Source organism: Camponotus vicinus, unplaced genomic scaffold (genome assembly GCF_025532165.1).
Source record: "Camponotus vicinus isolate PSW18456_S1 unplaced genomic scaffold, iyCamVici1.0 SCAF_2, whole genome shotgun sequence".
NCBI lineage: Eukaryota > Metazoa > Arthropoda > Insecta > Hymenoptera > Formicidae > Camponotus > Camponotus vicinus.
Window position 1 is genome coordinate 4,771,339 of NW_028141956.1, and position 26,405 is coordinate 4,797,743.

A 26,405-nucleotide genomic window follows, 5' to 3' on the forward strand; every position below is an offset into this window, starting at 1 on the left:
TAAGAATACTTTATTTGTTCTCTCGCGTGTATCTCTTGTAAAAATTGATAAATATTAAATAAAAATTTGTAACTGTATTCTAATCAGAAAGATTGACATTGTGGATATATGTGTGTGTTTCTGTGTAGAAAATGATAGAATGATAAAAAGTTGATTACAATGTATAATTTAATGTCAGAAAAATTGTAAATATACTTGACACAACCATGTATCCGCAATCATATTTTAAAAAATTTATAGAAACCATCTGTATAGATATTAAAATATAATATGGAAATTATATAATATTATTATCGAGAGAAAATTGAACATGGTTGATATTTAAATGTGGGATACGATCGTGGATTTTTGTAACTAAATATACGATTTTGTCGGTTTATTTATCGTGCATTCAACGTCCATTCTTCCGTTCATACATCGTGCATATCCATGCGTGACAAAGAGATTAATTGATTTTCATTTGTAAAAGGATAAAAGCCCGTTACACAATTGACCGGATCAAAATTGCCCGGAAGATGTCGATAAAAGATGTTAGATAGTAGTTTTATCATATTTTTACAAAGCGAATTTTATTTTTTGTTTCACTACACGCAGTTATTATTTAACGATTTTCGTGTAAGACGAAAGAAATTTAGAATCAGGTTATGCATTTATCGTTGAATATGTGTGTGTGTCTCCTATTTTTCTCATCGCATTAAATCCAATTTCCATAAAGATTATGAAAATTATATAAAAAACTAAATTTTAAAATGATTACATCAGTGTTATACATATATGACATTAACTAAAGCTTAGAATACCATTTATGAAAATTAGAATCACTTTCGTGACTAACAGCGAGGTTTTTAGTCATAAAAACAATCTACCGCGCATTTCGCGCGTGTATCGACACATCACAAAGGGTTTAAAATTGATTTCCCACGTAAAAAGCTAAAAGCCGCTGTGCAATTGACCAGGTCGAAATAATTGGTCAAAAATTTTCAACGTTGGATAAAGGCTTGTATTTGCAGATCAGGATTATCATTTTTTATCATTTTTTTAGAGCACTCAGACATACAAGGCGCAATTAGGGAGGAATTCTATATATTTTTTAGAGCATTCGCATCTCGTCGTTATACATGTATGGAAAAAAAAAGAGGAAAAGGATGCTGAAGAAAAATTTAAAATATTAATTTGATTTATTTATTATGATATCGAGTATTTTGACTTCACACTCTTTTTATAAACTCTTTAAAATGAAATAATACATAATCCATAAAGCTTTATTTTGAGAGAGCATCACTTTTTTATAATATATAAATTATTTGATACTTTTTATCAATTATATGTCTATGTGTGTGTGTGTATGTGTGTCATCAGTAACGATGCTAAAAAGATATCAATGGGCAAGTGTCATCCAATGTCGACAATCGAAGCATTCGACACCGAGCGGACAGAAGTGTCGATATCCTGAATTTAAGCATCCTCACGTAGAGGCGTTCATTCGTGCACGCTACAGATCAGACGCTTAGGACGCGCAGAAGCATGCGTGCACGTTAGGCGAAAGAAAGAGAGAGAGAGAGAAAGATAGAGGAGAGATCAGGCAGAGGGAGAGAGAGGAGCTCGTCGTCATCTTCGTATTATTATTCGCCTGCGGGCCGATAGACCGCCGGCACTCGGCAAGTCAGGCAGTCAAGTCAGGCAGTCAAGCCAGGCAGTCACCTGCCTATTAGGAAACCGGGGAGATTCCTGAGTGCCTTGTAGTATGCGCTCCTTACTGCATTCTCTCTCCTTCTCTCTTCTTCTATATATATGTATACATATATATGTGTGATATATATATATGTGATATATATATATATATATATATATACACACACATATCTTTTCTGGTTCCTCTCTGCACTATCACTTCAGTCAGCATCCGCCGAGAGTGTACCACATCACATCGATATTGTCGTGTCGCGTCTCACAACGACAGCATCGGTGTTTCACACGCCATATGGGCTTTGTATAGCCGGCGAGTTCTCCCTCTCTCTCTGTCTGTCATGTATACTATACGCTCTACCCGTCTGTATGTATGTGCACACCGTGTTCTCCGCAAACGTGCACGCACGCTCGATACGTGTGTGCGTGCGTATGTGTGCCGCGCACGCCTACGTACTTACGTAGTCGAGAACTCGTAAAGCCGCCGCCAATGCGCGGGAGGCGTCGCTGTCAAAGGCGCTTCGCTTTATTTACGAGGCAGGAACTCGTTACGGGTCCGCGGCGGATAGCACGCGCGTTCGCTCGGACCATGAATCGGAGCGCGGTAAAACTGCAGTTACCTTCGTTGCTTTCAAGTTCGCATTTCCATACACGTCCCGCGCTTTCGAAACAAGACGAATTACCACGAATACTAGGAGACCGCTTTGATGATTATAATAACAAATTTTTTTTTTAATTTGGAATCCATCTGTCCACCTTTCCCCAAATACATCATGCATATTTATGTATTCGGGAGAGAAAGAAAGAAAGAGGAAAGAAATATAGTACAGCTGCTTTTTACCGTCCACATGACAATCCGTTCGGTTAACAGTATACGCTCGACGAACGATTAACATTTTATGCATGCAAATCAGATTATAAATAGATTCATGGATTTCAATGCAAATAGGATTATTATGCATTCGTAGTTATTATCGAATAATGTGGCGCGATGTCATTATTTTGTTTTTTCATCACTACTGCATATCGCGCTAGTGTGTAATACAGACATGGATTTGTTCAAGTCTTAAATAGTTGGCACATCGCCAATATGAAACAAGATGTATTTACTGCACAAGTATACACCGTACCTAGTTTTCCCTCATACATTTCTCTAGTGATTTATCGTTTCTAATTTTGCTGATAAACTGTTGTTTGAAATAATGAGTAAAATTAACATACGTAACATTATTTATTTTTCAATTAATTCCACATAATTTCACATAACATAAATGATTTCTTAATTACTTCAAAGAAATAGCTCTCGTTTTTATTGCACATATTTGTAATTTTAATGCAAAGATATATATGTTTCATTTTATTCTTCGTCATTTAAATCCTCCTAAAGATGATCCTTCAGTCAAGAGAAAAATCTGCAATCTTAAATTTCCACAATAGGTGTTTTCTCGTACCTTTGTATTGTATCGTAGAAACAAAGAGGTCTCAAAGATTATTTTGCAAAAGGTATTTAGAAGGTATCTTAAATCGTCCCTGAATGGGGGAAACCAAAGTCGGTTGTCCTTGCGGTTAATCGTGCTCACCGATTACAGTTGCTCGGCCGTGTTCGTGCACAATGAACTGTTCGACGAAATCAGGTACACGGCCGCAAAACGCAATCAGTGTCGCTTACGATGTCGTACACACGGCGATTATACTAGCGCGCGGCATGGTCATTATAAATAATACCATGTCGATTCTTGCATTCGTTTTGCATACAAAGTGACTTGCAATTAACATAACGCGATCCGACACACGGCCTCTAATGAATTTGTTCTCGCGCATTTGCTTTATTAATATTTGGCTATTAATATTCCCGCGGCGAGTCGACTTGCACGTCGCGACATAAGGACTATTGATTTAATTATTAATAAATGTCACTCGACGATTTTTCAGAAACAGATTGGCAAATAAACGTGTTAACTTTAAATCGATAATTGAAATGATTAATCGTTGTTAACGACTATTTTATCTTACAACGATAAGCTCTTCGTGTTACGATGCACTTTGTGTTATGGGCAACTACTATATTTGTCGAGGTACTTATGGTGCTTCGATAATCGCGGATAACCAAGTATCGATGCTCGCGAAAGTTTCAGCATCTCTAGTTTGAGAGCGGATAGATGACAGGGGGAGGAGGGATGGGGAGATGGGGAGAACCATAGAAGAATTTACATTCCATACCGACGAATAATTGCGTCGAGACGTCGGACGAGGGAGCGGAAGCGCGCGCGGAACGAAATTGAAATAATAAAAATTGCGGCGTTTACGCGACGCAATACTGTAGGATTTATCGCGACGTTAAAGCGGCGGCATCGATTTTTCCGTATAACACGCCACGCGAGAGTTTTTCGATGGCGCGCGCTTTAACGAGCGTGTTTTCGCCCATATAACCCGTCGTGAAACGTTACAGCCCGGGTTTTATGGTAAAGCAACACGGTGGTTTTCAAAATGGCCGGGTTCACCTCATGTCACCGGCTATGTGGTGGATGATTCTCCCCCTCCTCTCTCCTCCCCACCCTTCCCTCCCCTCTCTCTCTCTCTCTCTCGCTCTCTCTCTCTCGCTCTCCTCCTGCCCCGGTTGCTGATCGATAACGCGTGTGACAGCGTCGCGACGCCGCTCTCTGTCCCTCGTCCCTCTCCTTCTCTTTCTGGCCTCTCCACGGGGGATTAGGGTAAATGGATTCGAAATTAGAGCGCGTGCGATATCGCGTTTTACCGCGCGATTAATTCGATCGCGGTCATCCAAGCGGACGAATCGATTCCTCAATTTTTTCCGGCTCGGATTAATTAATTGAGTGCCTTTCGAAGCGCGCGAATCATCCTTTTAAAATTTTTTAGATTATTAACACTCGATTGAGCCGCGCAGCATCGTAAAATGTAATTACGAGGAAAATGTTGTCAACTGAAAGATGATATTGTGTGATATTAATAGCAGATAGAGTATTATCCTTATCGATACAAATATTATAATACGAATATTAATTTAATTATACGTATAAAATATATAATATATTAAAATATAATGTATAATCCAATTTTATTAAATTAGTATATTTAAGTTGGTGCATTTTCGCGTAATTACATTTTTATAATTCTTTCCTCATCCAAATTTTTAAGAGATATTTTCCTCTTTGACATTTAACCATAATTAAAAAGAAACTATTAATGTCGAAAATATTAAATATTGACAATGACGTATCAATATTGTTGAAATACACCTATCGGGGAAACATGATATGCGTGACTGATCGGAAATAATATTTGGCGGCTGGAATCAGCCTCGGCAAATATTTGTGCGACAGTTTTGTGAGCTTAAATACGACTCATTAAGAGCGTTTGTATAGCATGAGGTGATCCCAGCTGCTCAAATATCACAACGATAAGGGGCCTGCAATTATCAATGCATACAAAACCCACGCGTTCGGCTGCGTAAGCGCAAAGTAAGATCATTCTAGTTGTTACTTTTGCCATTGAAAAATAAATTGCCATATCGTCTATCTCCTCATAAGGAAGGTACACATTTCTATATTTTGTATCATTAGTATGCGAATATATCTGTCTGCCTTTTATCGGGAAACGCAGATAACCTCGTTATCTTTAAATAGCGATTAAAGTATTAATTAAATAAAAATAAATAAATAATATTTTTTTATACATCTGACAAATGCTCTGCAAATTCACAAAAAAAAGTTTCCCCCCATTTCAAAAAGTTTCAAACTGTTGGATTTATGTCACAGAGAGCGAGGCTTTCATATTTCTTTGTTATGTTAAACTCCCGCAAACAAAAGATATGAATTTTTCTGTCCTCGCTATTCGTATAAATTGTAAAAAGTTAATTCGAACGAATTGCACTAACGAAGGCGTTTGGTGCATCCAAAATCATTAATAGAGTTTGAACGCTCTCGAATGACTTTCGCTTGCTACATGAATAGGCACATTAATTGCTTGAATCGCTTTCCGAAGTATATCGATTTTTCATCAATTTTTTTCAAAAGCTCATAAAAGTCATACATCACTGCTTTTCTTTTTCTCTTCTTTTTTAAGAATAATAGTAATTTAATTTGCTTAAACATTGAGATAAAAAATGTTACACTAATACATATACATAATATTATACAGGGTTTAGCAAAAGTGTGGAAACCCCTTAATATTTCGAAAAATACGCATTTAAAAAAAAAATGTTTCATACAAAAGTTATAGGGTTTTATGTGGCGCATTACACAGCAACATTATTATGACCTCGAATAGCGTTGTCAAGGTTATGTGAAGGTCACCTCCAACTTTTTAAATGGGACACCCTATATGCTTTTGCATATTCTTGTAGCTTATCTCGAGAGCTTTCCAAAACACTATAATTAAGTTAGTTTTCATTAAGTACTTTCCGAGTTATGAGGCTTCAAATCATTTCTTAATTTTACATAAACCATAAAATATCTTGTAAAATATTCATTTTTCGATTATCTTACTTTAATACTTTTATGTACAAAATAATGAGAGGAATCAATTAGTGTAAAGAAAACACACAGTTGTTTTTAAGAAAAAATATGGAATTGTTAATTGCAAATTACATATTTTTTCTTCAAAACAACTATGTGTTTTCTTTACACCAATTGATTCCTCTCATTATTTTGTACATAAAAGTATTAAGGTAAGATAATCGAAAAATGAATATTTTACAAGATGTTTTATGGTTTATGTAAAATTAAGAAATGATTTCAAGCCTCATAACTCGGAAAGTACTTAATGAAAACTAACTTAATTATAGTGTTTTGGAAAGCTCTCGAGATAAGCTACAAGAATATGCAAAAGCATATAGGGTGTCCCATTTAAAAAGTTGGAGGTGACCTTCACATAACCTTGACAACGCTATTCGAGGTCATAATAATGTTGCTGTGTAATGCGCCACATAAAACCCTATAACTTTTGTATGAAACATTTTTTTTTTAAATGCGTATTTTTCGAAATATTAAGGGGTTTCCACACTTTTGCTAAACCCTGTATATATATATATGTTTATATTTAATATTCTCTGGTTATCTCTTATCGTGAAAAATGTTATCTTTTGACTTTTTTAAAAATTAATTTATTCTTGAAGAATTCAGAAAGCTATCAGTTTGATCTGATATAAAAAGAAAAAAATTATCGTTTGCCATCGTAATTTCGAATTTCAGCTTAACGTGATGAAGCGGTATATTTAATCGGTATACTTATCGGGCTTAATCTGATATAAACGTTTGCGCGAGAATATTTTTTTTTATCACTATCGCGCGCGAAAATTGCGCTTCTAGCTGAACGACCGCTCCTAATCGATACCGATTAATGATAGACAAGCCAGCAGATCGTGATTTCGAGGTACTCGTTAAGCAATAAACTGAGAAAACATAATTAAAGGGCGCTTAGACGAACATGATTTTTTCCGTATATCGGCATCAAAAAACTGATCGATTATCGAAACCAACCAAGTATTCTAGCATTGCCGACATCGTGTCGAAGCTAAACTAATGAGATATAATTGGTCTGTAAGCAGAGAAGACTTGAGAATATTTTAATCTTTTCTAAATAATTTATATAATGATTTATCTCTGCGAATTAAGTATATTTTTCAATATAATATAATGATATAAAATAGTGATTCAATATATCTTATAGTTTTTCAAGAAAAATATTTTTAAGTAAAAATTAAATTTAATAAAAATTAAGTTTAGGATTTTTCAACATTTATAATAATTATAAGATATATAATTTCCTGTTTTTTCTTCAAATATATTATGTGTTTTAATTTTTATAATTGTATTAATGAAAAAAAATAAAATTTCTAATTTGTTAAAATTTTTTAAATTAGATGTGAACTTTAGAGAGTTATATAAACTTTCGCGTCTTTCGCGAAGACTTCCCTTCTTATAGCAAATTTTTGTTCACGATCGAATCGAATGTTAGAAAGTATAACGGTGACGGATGTATTATGTGCGCGCCACATGTGATAATCACAGTAATCGAGTCGAGTTATATGCCACGACACGAAACACTTCGACACAAGTCAGTTCAGAACTGATTCGAGGGGACAGACTTTTGCGTGATGTTGTACCTTTCGTCGATTATCACCGACAAGTTCTCTTTATGGCTCCGAGAAACCCGAAGATATTATTTCGGCCCATACAAAGAAATTCTTTCGAAACAGAAAACCAAAGTAAAAAACGAGATCTTTAGATCTAAAGATATCGAAAAATATTTAGGTAAAATTTTAATGGTTTTCCAAGTATATCGTAAAAGAAATCTTTTCTCGAAGTTATCTTCATCAATTTACTTCTTAAGTAAAAATATTTCACACAAAAAAAAATCGAAAAGAATTTTTGGAAATTTCAATTTTTAGGATTGTTAAATAATTTAAATTCTTCGATAAAAATGTACATATTTATATACATTTTTTCATTTACTGTGATTTGATATGTAAATTACTCGATGAAATAAGAAAGAAAAAATTTTGATAAAGTAAAGAAAGGAAGTTTCATATCACAGCCACACACATAGATCGATATAATAAATCTAAGCATCATTTAGCGGGAACAATGTGGTCATCGATCGGAAACGGCGCCTTTTAACCGTTCTTTTCATCACGCTTGGTGTAAATGCGACAAATCGTCCGTCAAACAAGATTAAATACCATCGTGTGGACGATCGCGCGTAATGGTCCTTGAATGTGAAGGCCGAGAGCGTGATTCAGTGATGTATCGAGACCTGTCGGGCTTTTTTGAATACTAAAGTTCACTATAATCGTTTCTTTGTTCTCGTTAACATTAAATATCGATCGAAATAAATAAAATTGAAGCTTAAATGGAACGATTCATTAATCATTGATAGTAATTTGGAAGCTATATTAATGTCATAAAATATCATAAAATATAACGTTCTCTTTCTTTCTCTCTCTTTTTCTCTTTTCATATTCTTATTATCTTATTATCTTTGATATACGAGCTCTCTTTATCTTCTATTTGTTTATTCAGTTTTCATTGCTTCGTTGATCTGTAAATGTTGTAAATCACTATTATTTCATTCCACAAAAGTCAAGAAAGAAGCAAAGCGGAAAAATTGAAATAACCAGGATATTTTAAAATTCTAGTTGTGGCTTGTTTTGTTGTACAATGGTCACATTCCTGATTCCAGTTTGTGTCGGTTGACAGTGTCGGTCAAAAGATTTCACGGTCGGTCATCCGTAGTTGTCGATCATTGTAACGAGCTTTTGAAAGCCCTTCGAGAGAGTCATCCCCCCCTCCCCTTTTCCGACCATGAAGCTCTATCATTCGCTGCCGATGAAGCTGCCATCGATTGTCACGATCGAACGATTATTATCCTCTACACACTGTGCTCGTGTATCGGGTCTGTCGCAGCGATCAATTTTACGAGAATCGACGTTTGTCTGCCGTCTCGCTCTCGATTTATAACGCCAATCTTTTATTTCAGTCCCGAGATGCGTTTGTATTCAATCGAATTGCTCGTGAAAAAAATATTCTCCCTTCGGTTAAAAATGATTAAGAGAAATGAAAGGAAAATACTTAAAAAATTCTCACTCTGATTAATTTTTTATGATTTTTACCGCGGTTATTTTTTACAAGGAAAAGCGACTTTATAAAATAAAATGCTACCCGATAAAATTGCTAAAACGTCATTTGATAGATTTTGGACGCGCTACATTATTAAAATAAATATTCTATCAACATTTTTATCTTTTTTTTTTATTTTGGCATAAAAATTTAACAAATATTCGAAAGATGTCCGAGAGTTTAAAAAGATATCTACAGCTACAATTGACAAGCGCTACATATATTTCTTTTTTCCCGGAGGGAAAATAAAAACACTGGGCAAAAATGTGTGTTGAGGCTACGGAAATCCGGTCACCGGGGAAATTTCGGACGATACACTTGTCCGCGTGCAAACTGTCGAATTTATGGGAAACTGCCGAGTTGGGGGTACAAAGGTTAACTTGTGTTGAAAATGCGATGCGCTTCTTACGAGCCTTATGCTAAAAGGAGCGCAAAAAGCACAAAGAGGTGGTGTGCATGCGACTAGTCGATACAACGTGTCGTAGGGAAGCAGTTGGTCGTATCACACGCGAGTCGTAGACAGACGAGACGAGCTGGAGTTAGACACGAGCTCCGGAGGAGGGGAAGGAGGGGGATGCCGGGAGGGAAGAGAATCGTCGCGGCATGAATAATGTATCGCGAATATTGTAGCCGGTCTCGGGACAGCTGCTGTCAGTGGCCAATTACAGGCGGCTTATAAAACAAATAAATCGACCGGCCGAGCGATTGCGCATAAATTAAGACCGCGGCCTTTGCTCGACCTAGTCGGGCTCTCTAGGAGTTGAACAACGGTTTGTCATCGTTGTCGTCGTCGTTAACGCTCATTGTCAGATTCATCGAGCGGGTTGAATTACGCGTCGCGAGGAACGCGTCCCTCATTGAACGTCGGTTGAATCGAGAGGCTCGTCGTCTCGCTTCAATTAAGTCGATCGAGAAGATCGCGATTAATTATCCGGAATTGACGATTTCCGGAGACGCGCGATTTGTCTGAGTGATAAAAATTCGACTCCAAAGATGAAATAATTGTTTCCACCGCTGTCAAATATGGCGAAGTAAAAGTTCCAAGTGTGTCGTGTATCGATTACACATTCGCACAAATACAATGATGCTCGTTTTCCGGCGTTGAGCTTCGCCGACGAATTCGCGCGAAAAAAAAAGCCTTCCTCGATCATAACGCGGCCGGGAATGAATGTCGGAGTAACGAGAATCCAATAATGTCGCTTCCATTAAACGTCAACGGTACGTAATTACTCGGAGGCTCTCGTTGGAACGTTGCGGCAAAAATCAATCGTTCTGGCGCGCGTGGTCGCCGAGAGCGAAGCAAGCGCGGGGGTGAATAGATTGAATTTCTAGAATGAAACTCCCGGTCCTTGTATACGTGTATATCGCGCCTTACTCGCTATCGATATACATGCGCCGGCGAGCTTCTGTTTATGCAATACTCGTGCATTCGAGTAACGAATAATCCATATTTACGAATACCTTTACATATCGATGAGTCGCGCGGCGCAATTGCCAATCATTTGACTGCAGTCAAGTGTCGCGTCCATATTGATACAGTGTTGTGTGATGATAAACAAGTATAAAACCAGCATAATTTCGGTAAGTCTGCAGTACAATAGCGAGAGAAAATGATATTTATACGCGATAATGATATTATAACGTTTCGATTCCGTTTAATTTCATGTACTCTCTATAACTAGAATAATCTCTATCGAGATGAAACTATGATATATTCGAACGCAATCAATGTTAATATCAGTAATTATCATCCGCGTACGCGTAAATAAAGTTGTTTCCTCTCGTCGAGAAATATCTCTGGCGCGTTTGATTTTTGAAAGGGCGTTTATTTTCGCGTTTGTCTTTTCATCGCAACGGAATGTTGCAAAATATTCGAGGGCCACGGGAGCGAAACGGTTTAAAACGTCGGAATTCCGATTCACGGAAAAAAATCTCGTTTAATCTGGAAAATATTTAAGTTTGGAGTGAAAGAATCCGAAAGACATTTTGCCGGCGCGAACGTAATCACGCGCGTAAAACGGAAAAGTATTCTTCGGCGAGTTTTCATCGCCGGTTTTATGCTTTGCTATTCGGAACGGTATCCTTGCTTGTCGTGCAATTTCCGCTACTCGGTCGACATTAGTGTAACGGATGAATACGTGTGTGAGTGCGAACGCGAATGCATATTCAGGTATTACGTACGAAAGTAATTTAGCGGCAAATAACCGTTGCTTTCCAAGAAGCTACGATCTTATAAATGAAGACTGTATTTCGCTCGTAATTTTGTCGTCATAATTAAAATCCGCTCGACTTGATAATGTTGTTAACTGCCGTGAAAGCGTAGAAAGATCTATTCATGTGTGCGATATTACGTTAAATTTAAAATTTATTCGCACTATGCAAAACATTATTATCGTGTATTTTTACAATCGAATTGATGAAATTATATTAGTCGGAGTGCAATTTACATATTTGGTTATATTATTCCAATATATTCGATAAGGTTGAAAAATTACAAAGTAAGATTCGTTTATAAATTGCTTCGAATTTCCGGCATTTCTGACTGACTAGGCTGACAAGTGGTTAAATCAATATTTAAGTTAGAAAAATATTTTAACGTGATGTCGGCATTACACGTACAAATGTGAGACGATCTTTAAATTTCATTTGACTCGGGTTGAATGAGGTAAAAGCACATTATTATTCCAGCGACACGACTCGCTCGTTTCGAGAATAAATTCATACACTTAGATAGCAAGCCATGGTAGCAAATTTATATGAATATTTGCGAACAAACTCTCTCACGTCGTCTGTATTCCAAATATGGCCACAACTGAAGTTCGGGCACACTTGATTCATCGGGCGTAAACTGCTCGCGACCTGTATTCTCAATTTATTCCTACCCAAGTTTGCGAACAGCTTGTTGTGGACAACCGACGAGCAGTTACAAAGTTGTATTCCTGCCTTGTTAATATGTATATCTCTCAATCGAAACTTCAAAATCCAGGATTCTGCCCACTTTAACATAGCTTGAACTCGAAATATCTATTACTTTTGTATTTTAGGCGTAAGTGTATTTTAAGGATTATCTGAGAAGTGTTTTGTTAATGTAAAAGATCGCAATATAAATTAAAGAGGAAAGATTCGAAGGTAATAGAATCTAAATTTTTTTACTTTGTCTACGATCGAAAAAAGGAAAGAAAGAAAAGAATATTTTTAAAAGAGATTTTTATTTTGTATTTATCTAAACATGAGTTTTAAATGTTGTGTTTACAGTCGAGTCATTGGCGAAGATGAGACAATTTCCGGAGAAGAGAGGATGAAGCTTCTTCATTTAAAGACCAGATTCAGGATGTCAAAGGATAATGTACCGTTATTTTCCCAACCAAAGGCAAGGAAATTAAGTCGCGACTTTAAGGTGAAGGTAAGTAAATTCTTTGTAGTTTGTAATTGCAATCTCCAGTTATTCCTTCATTTCTTTGGATCGGCTACGTGATATTTATATAGATTGTTTTTCTTGCCCATCATTTAATATTCTTTCGAAAACATTATTTTATATTAACGACATGATTTTATTGATCTTTAAAACATGTTACGTTAGGTTTTAACTTTAATTGCTGAATGGTTATTAAAACGCAATTAAAATTTTAAAAAATTTGCAATTTCCAATTTATAATTGATTTTTATAAAAGGCTGGTAATGAATTTTGTTCTATTGATCTTTACAAAGATATCGTGAATTACTAAAAAAAAAATGTCAGTTGGATCTATTTTCCATTGTTTCTTCGGCGTTGGAATAAAAAAATGCTTGACGATACTAAAATTTTAAAAAATTTGCAATTTCCAATTTATAATTGATTTTTATAAAAGGCTGGTATTGAATTTTGTTCTATTGATCTTTACAAAGGTATCGTGAATTACTAAAAAAAATGTCAGTTGGATCTATTTTCTATTGTTTCTTCGACGTTGGAATAAAAAAACGCTTGACGATACTACTACTTTTATATTTAACGGGGAAAGTTTATCAGTATTTTTAAAAGAATTCGCGCGCGCGTTCGCGAAGACGAAGTTTTCTAAACACGAGCACCTCTTCTCGGAGAAAAAAAAAATTTACGTTCGACATTTTCCCGTCGCTATTAGTTCACTAGACAAAGGAGCAGTTTAACAGAACCTCGTTGCGCGATTCACGGAAGAAGTCGACACGTTGAAAGTTCTCTTAACGGCGGGGAGCTTCTTTCCCTCTTTTCGTGCCGCGGCAATTTTCATCCTTCCACAACTACGTTGCACGGTAAGGTCTTTAATGGCTTCTACGCGGTAAAGAGAGAGAAGGAGAAAGAGAGAGAGAAGCCTTCGTCGGGCGTAGCATGAAGAGAAGGCGCTACGAGATAGCGTTGCCAGATGTCCTGTATATAGGGGAGAATGTCCTGTATTTTAGCTCGACTTTTAACGTCCTGGTCGAGAACGTTTCCGTCGGGAATGCAATCCTCTTGTATTTCAAAGTTTTTACATTTAATTAAAGTTTGTCACGTGAATATATGGATATTGTTTTTATAGTATGGAATATATATATTGAGATTATTATATATTTTTTGTTTATATTTGATTCATTTTTTCTTGTTCTTTCTGGTGAGATTTTCATCATAAATTTATATATATAAAATTTCGTCATAAATTTATATTTATATATATTATATACAAAAATATATAAAAACGCTTCTTTTTGCGTAAAACATTAGAAATTATCGATCCACATAGCTCTCTGTATCTTATCTTTTGTGCGTATCCTCGGAATTAAATCACAAAAGTGATCGTTACGTTTGATGAGCGATATCCGATGGAAAACGATCGCTTTCGAATAATTTATTTCCAGTTATACCGGAGCAAGGTTATTAGAAGTAGTCGAATGCTATTATAAGGTGCAAGAAACATCTGGAGTCGTTCCTTTGATTTATATCAGCGCGAGTCGAAGGTCTTCATCGATTTTATCGTCGTTGGACATACAGTTTACACGTCGATCGAAATGCGCGTTCGACGAAAAATTATAATTACCGTTGTACGAATAGGGTCTTTTTACCTTTTGCCTTTCTTTATCGATAATAAACGGTGACACGCGCGATAAAATGTCAACGCTAATGTAACGACATCAATATCAGATATCCGGTTGTCCCGTAAATCCATGAATCCATTTGTGTAATAATAAAAAAAATAAAAAACCCGGCGGTTGAATTTATGAATGTTCTCGTTAACGCAAACGCGCACATTCCCTCTTTCGCTCGGTTAGTCCCGACAAGAGAAGTTCCGATAAATTTGAAACTGTAGAAAAATGCAAAGTAGCTTGATCCAATTACCTTTTTTGATCGCAATTGAAAAGCGATACAAAAGACTAAAACAATTTCCCATGTATAAATCGACTTATTATTTATTTTGGAGGCTTTTACAATAACTAAAAAATAATTTAATTTAATTTAAAACACTTAAAATTAATCTGAGAAAGTTAAAATAGTTGAAAAGTTCGATAAAAAATATTTACAAAATATTTATATCATGTAAATAATTCTCTAATTTTTTTCGAAATTTTTAACTATTTTACTATTCATAAGTGTCGAGAAATGACAGAATTATAAATATCAAGAAATTTGACATTTATGGATAGCTTTGAGCAGAAATTCATCATTGAGACGAGTGACGCAATTAAAAAAAAAAGAATTACGTAACAAAAGTGTGATTAAATCTTGATTTGATGGAGACACGTATTATATTTTATATACATATAATGATAGATACATAAAATACGATTTTTTTGTATAAATTGTACTTAGTATTCGCTTTATCATTTTTATCTGACAGTGCGAATCAACTACACGGAGTGTAGTATTTTATTGTCAGAACGTACGAGCTCACTACATATTTATCGACCGCGACGTGATTTGAATATGCGCCGCTGCCTTTAATGCATCCTCATTGCATTACGCTTATGATACGGTAGCGAAGCTCAGATGCTAGAATATGAATCGACTACCTTATTATAAATTACCATCCATTCCGTAAATTGGTGTAAAGTATCATGAATAGAAAGTAGGAGAGCTCGCTGAGAGAGTCGATGTATTCAATTGTCTGAAAAATTCGTCTCACGAGTTGTGTATCGAATTAAAAGGAATCAATACGCGTAAAAATAGTGCTAATAAAGTAAAAAAAAATAACATGAAATAAGAATGTAAGAGAATCTATTAATAAGCTCGCAAAAACTACTATATATATTCTTTATTTCCATAAATTTATTTTGTCAAAATTAAAAATTGAAAGATGCAATAATAATTATTTAATTTAAACAACTATTCCACTATCATTTTTTCCTCCATGTAAAATAGAAATAAATCTATGGAGAGTCACGTAATGAAGATAGAATGGAATTCGAGCCTTTTAAGGTTGCTTCGGTTTACAAATACGAAAGATACGCGTTGTTGCGGAAATAAAGCCATTAATTATGAATTTATGCCGAATCGCGGTAGCCATTGAGCTCATCGAGCGCCAACGAACGCAACTCTCTGTCTCATTTACGGGCAATTAACGCGCAGCACAACGCGCGGAGATTAATAAACACGCGACGCCCACGCGGAAGGCAGACAGAAGGTACGAGACGGGTATAATTTAGCAGCGGTCACGAGGGGGAGCGTTAATTGAGAATGATCGACTCTCCTCGCCGCGGCGCGGAGCGGCTGGAACAAATAAATGGCAGTCGGTTCGAGCCGCGTATCGCATCGTCGCATCTTCCTCGTCTTATTCCTCATGATTCCAATTTTTCCTTCGTGCCGACACGATAAAGAGACCACTCCACCGCCTCGAAACAAGATTGATCGCGAAGCGTGCTCGCGTGAACGCCACGAGGAAGGATGCAAGATCACTCGCACCAAGCCCACCTCGATTTTCAAGAGGGAACCAAGAGAGAGATTAAATTCAATCTGCTATTGAGAGGGACTTTATGAAATAATTCGTCATTTATCTGGAAAGAAATATTTTAGTAAATATTTGTTACGATGAAATATGTTTAAATACATGGAAAAAATTAATATTCTTTATTTTAGATGCAATATTGATTTTTTTATTAGATAGAATGTTTTAAAATTAGAATTACTCTCTCTCTTTTGATTTGCGCGAGCGGATACATTAATTAACGCGAAAAATTCAGATTCGACGTTGATTCAAGTTGATCAAAGAGTCCGCGAAAATTGAGAAATTCATGCAATTCTAAATATTAAAACTGCACGAAGGAATGAGTAAACTCTTTTACTTTTCTCGTGAAAATATACAGATGTAACATACGATATAGCGCGCTGCTCCGAAGTATTTAAAATTCCCTCGCGCTCTCTTCCTAAATTGTTCTCTTTCGATTGTTCTACCAATTATCAAATCCCCTATATATTCGATATGAAGGGAGAGCGCGAGAGATAGAGAGCGATAAAATGAGATGATGAAAAGGGCGATACGAGGTAATGGAGTGAAGGACGAGGGGAAAGACGAAGGGGCGAGAGAAAGAAGGACAGACATACATACACAGAAAGGGTCGATCACACAGAGGTATTATACAATGAAAGCAATATCGGTAGACGAAGATAAAAGAAATTCTCTTCGAGTTCTGTTTAGAGGAAAACAGGTAGATCCGAATGGATTTATAAAAAACCAGGCGTATATCCAACGTAGATGGAACTATATCGATACCGCTGTTTGGCAGTGGCGTCGAATCGTTAAGCCATGTTTCGTTTAGTGTAGAACGCACGGTGTGTCCTAACCGCAGACAGGTGCTCCAACATGTTCTAAATAAACCTCGAGATAAAGTGGTAAACTTGAGAGGGATTGCATAAGCCTGTTTGTTAGCATTAAATTCTTCTCGCCTCAGCCCGGCATCGTTTTAATGATCTTGATGGCCGATCATAGTAAAAAATATTTGTAGAACGTCTCATTCAGAATATCTATTATCATTGATGATATAAACTATTTTGGAAAAATACAATTTCCCGAAACTGGCTTTATTCTAAATATCTGCAAGTCTATTTAAATGAAATCAATGAAATTAGATCTCAAAAGCAATTATAATTTTCGATACGTTCGTGTTATTTTTAAAACAATCGATAATTGCATCGGCAAATTTAGATTATTTAACGATAAAAGATTCCAATTAGTAATGTGACATTCAATTTATAATGTTAATAGAAGAAATGTTATTTTTAACGATTTTAACTGCATTGTAGATTGATTTCAATAGATACATTTATATCTTATTTTAACATATCTATATTTCCATTTAAAAATATTTGCAAAAAAGATTGAAAAGTATCGAGATTTAAATAATGCATATTTCATTATCTGATAAATTGAATTTTCTTTGACATAAATAAAAGATATCCTTTATTTTGAACAATACTGCAATATACATATCGAACTCGTCATCGATATCAGAGTGGAATAACTTCAAATATACTCTTGTGTTAGAGAGACACGTCCCACTTTCGCTTCACCATTCTCGGTTCGTATCGGCTTTATAGCATATCCGTTCAGAACCTAATATACATTGAATTTCCTTCAAACGATTGATAAATCAGATATTCACAATATGGGAAGTTCGCCAATGTTGCAGAGATAGCTTCAGATTCCTTTGTAATACATGAAAGATCTGTCTTGCGACGCCACTGCCAGATACCTTACTTAAAATTTAGACAATATTACGAGAACATCAAGTTTTTTAAGAGAATCACGTGTAAAATCTTATCACCGTATTATTATTTAATTTTTTTTTAACGTGAAAAGATTTCATATTTCTTATCTACTATAGATTTTATTATATATAATACCTTATATATAATAACCTTGTATATATAATAAATTTCTCAAATACATATTATATATCTTGTTTTTTAAATTTATATCAAATGTCGGAAAGAGGAATTTTGAAATATTACTGACACAATGAAGCGAGGATAGCTTTCTCTTATTTATCAAGTCGATATCACATTACATATTCGTCTTATTAATCTTATAGAGAATCTAAACATCTATTCATTTATGTATTTATTAATAACTTGAGATAACCTAAATGCTGTTTATTTTGATTTATATAAGAAAAACAACGTGTTATATATTAAAAATATACCTCGTTTATATCATTTATATCATACTTGATATATTTAAAATATTTTTTCCGAACAAATTTATTATTTAACAGCTTGATAACAAAAATATACCTTTTTTATTTTACACACAAATACATAAAATACATAAACACTATATCGCGTTTATCAATATTCCAATTATCTTCTTATCTCTAAACGTCAATTTTCTCTATAGGAAAAAAACCTTTAACATTTGTGAAAAAATTTTCTCTATAAGGAAAAAAAACCTTTAACATTGTTATTTATACAATAATTGAACGCGTTTTCTATTTTGATACGTCCAACAATATTGTCGATGCTCCAACTATTCTCTTATTTCTGCCAATATCTTTCTCTCTAAGGAAATTCGATTTATTGAAGGTTTACGTCATATTACTGTTATGTGTTCTATTCGTAATTCGACACAATCGAACGTATTTTAACAATAAAAAGAGAGAGAGAGAGAGAGTTTCTCGCGAGTTTATCAATAGTCCAAATATTCCAAGTCCAAATACCTCATTAAAAAGAACAAGAGCGGCTCATCCTTCGCATGCTACGCCACTGCTGGGTCGTATTGGCCGCTGGCGGTGGAAGGGACCGGCGATACCTCAGTAAACGCCAAGCGCTCGAACCATCGATGCCATGGCGAAGCGGTTTACAAGAGAAAGAGAGAGAGAAAGACTATTCGCAATAAGAGAACCGGTGTGTTGATCCCAACGTCGATGAAACGCTGATCGACGTAGCCGATGGCTTGTTGTCCGTGACTCGATTCGCCCGATGATTCCCGGTGTCGCGAGAATCGTTCAACAGTGCAGCAGGAGCGCAGCCAACGACTTCCACCGGGAAATCCTATTTGTATGTGTGTGAATACGTGTGTATATATATCTCTGTATACGTACATAGGAGTACACACTCTCATTCTCTTTGGAATGCGTGTACGGCCGTGTGTGTGTGTCGTGTTAGTACATTCGTGTTACGCAATAGATGACGATACTCTGACGTGTGCGTTTAACGTTTGTTATCACCGTTTGTTGTCCCTGTACGCGCGGTTTTTTATGCACCAAATTGGCTGTGCTACGCGACAACGCGATCGACGGAGAGGTGCACTGGTTGGTGGTTGTTGTCTTCCTCGGGATACGGATGCTGTTGGAGTAGCAGCGCCTCTCCGCGCACAACTACAGACCCAGGCAGGAGGGCAGAGGGAGAGAGAGCCCCATCCACACATATGTATCACTACAAATGAAACCGCGCACGCATGCGCGTAACGTGAAAACTGCCGGTCCTCTGCTGCTCCATCGTTTTCTCCTCTTCGCTCCTCTTCCGTCTCTCTCTTTTCGTCGTCTCTTTCCTTCCTGTTTCTTCTCCCTCCTGACATCTCCCGTTGGATTACCTCACGGACAAAGGATACGTAAACGGGGATATACGCGCTGGATAAACTTCATCGGGGTTCCATCTCTCTCCCTCTCTCTCTTTCTTTCTCCCTCATCGGCTCTCCGCCCCGTCGACGACTATATAGGTATTGTTCCTTGCTATGCTCTGCTTTACTCTCTGTTCCGCACCCTGTGCACCGGGGTAGTGGTGTGTGTGTGTGTGTGTGTGTGTGTTCGATAAGTGTAGTCGACGCAAACTCTCTCTCCCGGAGGGAAACAAAAATCTTTTTGTTAATCTTAGGCATGTTGAGGTCGGGAAGACTCTATTTTCTTAGTTTGATGAAATTGTCCTAACATTGTTATTTTTATCTACGCCTTTCATGTGTGCGTATATATATATATATATCTTTCTCTCTCGCTCTTTCCACCTCTTTTATACTTTTTCTAGGTAAAACGAGACAGAGAGAAAAGAAAAAGACGAGTCTAGGAAGATTGCCTGAAAGCTCTTGTGTACTTGACAAATATTGTCCTTGTAAATTTATACCAGTATAGGACATTTCGTGCCATTCTTTATGTCTATGGACTATTAGTTTATAGTAAATTTTTCTTTAACAAATAAGAGGAAAGAAAAGATTTTTTTACAACTTTTTTTGTTATGAATACGCGTAATCTTGATTAACTTGATTTAAGCAAAAATAAATACCTAAAAATATCGTGCATTTTGCTAGCAATTTTTAATTTAAAAAATTATTTAAATTAAAATGAAATTGCAAAAAAATTCTAACTTGTTGTTAGAAACACTTGTAGAAATTCTGTTGAGGTAATGGAAGCAAACCGATATCTCGCATTATGTACGATACTGCAGGTCTTAACAGAGACACTTATGAGATAATCTCCTTTACACTTTAAGTAATGTCATCCGTATATATTCCCCATCCAATAAGATCCTTCTTCGTGCCTCGTAGCTTCTTCTCTCGCTTAATGAAGCGCGGCAGTTTGCCCTGTCGGATGTGTACACGGTTCTGCTTTAGGCCGTGTACAATTAATGGAGATTCCTCCTGGCCTCCTGGTATCGATCGCGAACGTGACAGATAGATGCCCAGGACGATAGTAATAGGATCAATCGCGGCCGGCACATCTGCGGCCCCTATATAACTTATAATGCCGCCGCAAGTTATGATGAGCGAGCGGGCGGTGCGTTGTATGCGTGGTAGATTACACATTCAAACACGCATATACACACGCACGAGACGTTATTGCACGACGGACTTGTGCATTAGAAAAACTTGATCGTTTCGGTGCTTTAATACGATCAAACTGTTGAAAGGATCGGTTTTATCAGGCGAGAACGATAATATTTATTTACCATACGAAAAATTATTTTCCAAATACATATACTTATCTTCAATCTTATATTCGTGTCTATTTTCACTTTAAATTTACAATATAAATCTGTTTATATAAATCTGTTTCGAATACAAATATGTACATTCATCGATTATCTCGAAATGTGACACGTACACTGGAAATCGTATTTCATAGAAAATAAATATCTATATAGAGATAATATATGTATGTGTAGAAATCCTCGAATGTGTGTGTGTGTGTGTGTGTGTGTGTGTATGTGTGTATTCTGAATCATCAGATAATATTAAATCGTATTCAATGTAATATTAAAGATAAAACTAATTTCACATACATAATTACAAAGTATATTTTATTCTCTCGGTAACTTCGAATACATGAATTAACAGAGTGGTTTGGCTGGTTTCGTCATTAATTTCTTATTACAGCTATAAATATTAAAATAAATTACTTGTTTATTTAGAAATATTACTTCGTTTCAAAACTGATAAAGTCCACTTGATATATCTAAATTGATAAAATCAATGATTTTACGCTTAAACTGTATTTTTCGTATTATTTATTATTTTATGTAAATCATCCAAATTGTATAAATTTGAAATATATACTTTTATATTCTGTATATTTTCATCATGTATAAAAATATGGAAATATGATTCATTTCTCTGCGTAATGTTACGTTGCAGATAAATATCGACAAGTAATAAATCTCTTTCTCTCTCTCTCTCTCACAAGCGTCCCGAATAAATACATCTATATATAAATCTGTCAGTTAACAATTTGATCAGCATTTATCGAAATTTGCTCAAGTTTAATGTCTAGTAATCTCGCAACAGCGTAATGAATATTGCGAGGATCCTTGTGGAAAAAAGGAATATTAAAAGAACTGATTATACCATTGCGATAACTACATCGTTTCTCCAGTTATGGGCGATGTAACGATGGACGGATTGATTTCTCTGAAGCAATCATCGCACGATGATCATGTAACATTTGCAAAAATCACGAGCCTTGTCAACGACGGTAGATGCATTAAACTGACTTGCCGGCTGGTTCATTACATAAAATCCCAGATATTACTGCTCTTTCCAGCTGTGCTGCGAGATTGGTCGCCCATATTTTCACTCGAATGATCGCCATCATTGTACTTAAACGCTCTTCTCTTGTCGACGAATCAATTGAGAGAACTCGTCCATCGCGGAATATCAGCTTTCAATTTGCTAAGTGCGGTTGCTGTATCAACTTTGTATCGACAAAAATATTGAACGGAATGTCGTTGTTTGCTTCAGAGGAGTCAATCAATCATAATATTTTTAAATAAGAAAATTACTATATGCGTATTTAATCGAAATTTCTACAAAAAAAATCTCTACAATTTCTTTTTTTGAAAATATTAAACAACATATTTTTTGAAAATATTAAATAACATATATTTGAAAAAATATCAAAAGTATATATAAATATAAAAATTAAAAGATTCATTTCTAGTTAATTTGCGATATTGATAATTTATATTTTGTGTGTGTGTATGTGTGTGTAGTCTGTACATTATAAACACATAGATCGATAGATAGATACAGTAGTATTTATAGGACATACAAAATTGCTGGGATATCAAACAGAGCATGTCGATACACGTCGATATCTGGAAGTATGGACACGTTGATAATATTATTGCTAATATTCCTATCAGTGCAAGTAAGGAAATCTCGAATCGATCCGAATATCCGTAAGACCGGTAATCTTGTCTTTCTCCTGGGAATTTTCTGTCACGAGGGCGATTTATGAGCGGATCTCGAGATACTTCTTGTAAAAATATCTTTATGCGATTACCTTTATGTACGCAACAAAAGAAGACGGCCTCTCTCTCGTTGCGGAAATATACTTACAGCTGTTCGGCTTGTCCCTCGGAAGCTGTAGGGAGGTTGAGGGAGAGAGAAGACGCCTGAAGAGAATGTTTCTCTTGTTCTGACAGGCGTGGAAATGAATTCACGGCAAAAGTTTGTCTTATTCCGCGGGCGCGATAGTTAAGCAAGAAACCAAGTTCGTCCTGTGTCTCTCGCGCTTTCAACGCTCGGAAACGGAAGCGTCTCTAACCGAAGGTTTACACGATAAAAGAGACGAGGAGATATTGGAGAACAGTTTCCTAGGAAGCGGAGCGTCTTTCACGATCGCGCATCGAAAAATCTCTCGTAACGGAGCTGGTTTGCTTCAAACTACTACTATCTTTAATGCGAGATACGTTCAAGTTTTATTCAACTGTTTTTTCCGTAATGCTCTTGCAAATCCGTATATTTTAGACGATTCTACTTTATATTCCGCGACGGAATACGAGACAGGTTCTATAAGCGATACGTGAGGTAAATTGTATTTCTAGATATGCGAGAAATAAAAGTACGTCATAATATATTTATTTTATATAGACCGCATAAATATTTTTATTTTATAGATGTTTATTTTATATATCGTATTTTATAAATTAATATTAGAAGTAACGATGATAACATTCATTTGTATATTAATGAAATTCTCAAGCAATTTAAACGTATTTTTTACGGAAATAATGATACACGGAGAAAATTTTATATTAATATCTAATACAATTTTATATCACATTTTACTATTTTTTGTATGATCGGTGGACCATCATGACTTTATAGAATAAATTACAGTACAACATAGTAAAATTTTAAACTAACACTTACATAACATGTTTCATTATTTGCCATAGTAAAAATTCGTAGGTGCTAAATTGTAATCTTTATTATGTATTATTGTAAAACATTATAATACTAAATCTCAACTTCGATAAATGTATTTTTTATTCTTTCTTTTATTACTTTTTTCCGGATTCTTCTTTTTTGCTTTTCTTATTAATTTTACTTATAATTAATAATATTTCATTCATTATTGAACGGACACAATAAATAATATACAATTTTATTTAATCTAATAAAAATTTATTAAAGACAAATACAAAATGTATCTGTAAGTATTTATAATTGAATCTTATATTTAAGATCTCTTAAATATGATCAAACTATTATATGTGCTGTAAAGCTATTTTTCCCATACACTTTATTAATTAATTTAACAGCACTCAGAGATATTAATTATAAAATAGATGAGATACATTAACAGAAAAATAATAGATAGAAAACCATAAATAAATATGTAATATAATAATAAAGATTGCAAATCGACTTATCGAAGAGATACTTACGCTTTCTTTTTCGCTTATCTTCACAGCATTTTCATTCACAACACTTTCTTTTATTCTTCTATAACGAATAAGAAAGACAATAAAATAAGCGTTAAACAAAGCTCAACAAAACGCATACGTTATCGAGTTAACGATTGAATGCGACACGCGGTAGCTGCAGCCAGAAATGTACACTGTATGATAAAACAAGCTTCTGCGTGTTTCGGCTTATTTTTGCAGGCGACACCTATCGCTTTCCTCTTCCCTCCGATTTCTTAACAATTAGTACATGATTTTGACGTAACTTTTACTGTGGCAACATTGTTTTTTATCACATAAGTAAAGTTATTTTTGTTAAACCGACACTCAAGCCATATTCTAAGGTGGGAAGAATTAATTTTTACTATGGTATACAGTAAAAATTGACTTTGTATATATTTTTTATTTTTCTTTTCAATACTAACTTTTATCCAGCAAGTTTTGCTTTAAAACATAATAATTTCTACTATGAGAAAGTGTAAAAATTACGTTGCTTCCTTGTTTTTAAAATAATGACTATAGCATTTAAGCTTATAAATTCTCGATGGTCCGCAGCTACTACCACATTATAGTAATCTTTGATATAAAATTTTCTCCGTGTAGGTACAGTATCCAAGTAAACATATGCTTTGCAAATGATCACGATATGAACTATCAATACATTGGTATCTCTGTTTAAATATGTATACGATCGTATACGATCTCGCGACAGGCCGAAAAGTCACAATCACCTGTAAAAAGCCGATGATAAATTATGCACGGGAGCATTAACGTCGATGTTTATGCTATTTGTACGCAAGCGCACACGTAACAACGTTTTTACAATAGTTTATTTATGGGTAAATAAGGACACCTGAATAAGGAAACCTGAAAATTACAGGAGAGAAAAGGAGAGAGAGATTTGTCCTTCACATTATATCCTTCACATTATTCATGTGATGATGTATTTCGCATCGTGAGAGCCATTTTAGTAGATCGATTCGTGCACGTGTCTTCCGTGACATGTCTCTTCCCTTCCCCCTCTCGATTCGTTATCATTTGGGATCTCGGGTTCATCGCACTTCTGTTTGTCTGGGGGTTCCTCAATCAATTCTCCTCCTAAGAAGTCCTTCTTAAGAAAAATATGTGAAGGCACTCATATATATATGTCTGCGTGGCTTTAGAATTGTAAGCGAAGATAAAAAGGCTTTTACTGTTCGAAAGAAAATCAAAATCTTATCTCTTTTGCCTTTAAATCGAATATATTTTAAACAAATTCCTTAAATACATTTTCATTATTTTATTATTTTTAATAGTAAAAATATATTTTTAAAAGATATTTTATGTTGAAAATAAAAAAAAAAACTCGGTGTTATTGTCGTTCACTCGATGCTTATTCAGGTTTCCTGGAACAATCAATAAATGTTAACAGTCTAATGTAAGATACTTGTTATACTCTTACATTATACTCTTTCATATTATCAGAATCAATCGTCGACTCATATCTCTTTATTAAGCGCGATAACTACGGCCAACAAACAGTCGAGTAGATATTATCGAGTTAGTAGATGTTATTATCGATACATGTTACATAGATTGTGTGAACAACGATAAGCTAAATTGTCGTTGAATGTGAGATATGTCTGTAGTGCTTTCTAGAGATATTGATTTATCGTGGCTCTTCTCTTTCGTTGCTCCGGAAAATAATGGTTTTTTAACGTTGTCGAATTTAACACGCTATCGAACATAACTCTTTATTTGAATGTTTCATCGTTGCGAATTGCATTGACGTTTAACAACATATTTAGACAGAAAATATCATTTAATTATTATATATCAATTAATTATTGAAAATGTGCCGAGCAGAAATAAATAAATATATTTATTTATTTATTTCACAGGCAGAAAATTCTTCCAAATTAATTATTAATTTTGTTTCGAGAGATGCACAAAGAGAGACAGAACTAATTTACGAATAAATGTATTGTGCACGAAGCAATTTTCGT

General features: G+C 35.1%; 1 protein-coding gene across 3 annotated transcripts in view; it reads left to right on the plus strand.

Moving 5' to 3' along the window:
- LOC145967218 (uncharacterized) overlaps positions 1-26,405 on the plus strand; it is a 197,490-nt gene that overhangs the window by 63,327 nt on the left and 107,758 nt on the right. For 2 of the 3 annotated variants that reach the window (XM_083091883.1, XM_083091882.1), the window contains exon 2: positions 12,579-12,726. The gene's annotated coding sequence lies outside the window, so the exon portion shown is untranslated. Of the gene's footprint in view, positions 1-12,578; positions 12,727-19,062; positions 19,961-26,405 lie in introns of those variants that run through there. The other variant, XM_083091885.1, reaches the window with a different exon arrangement.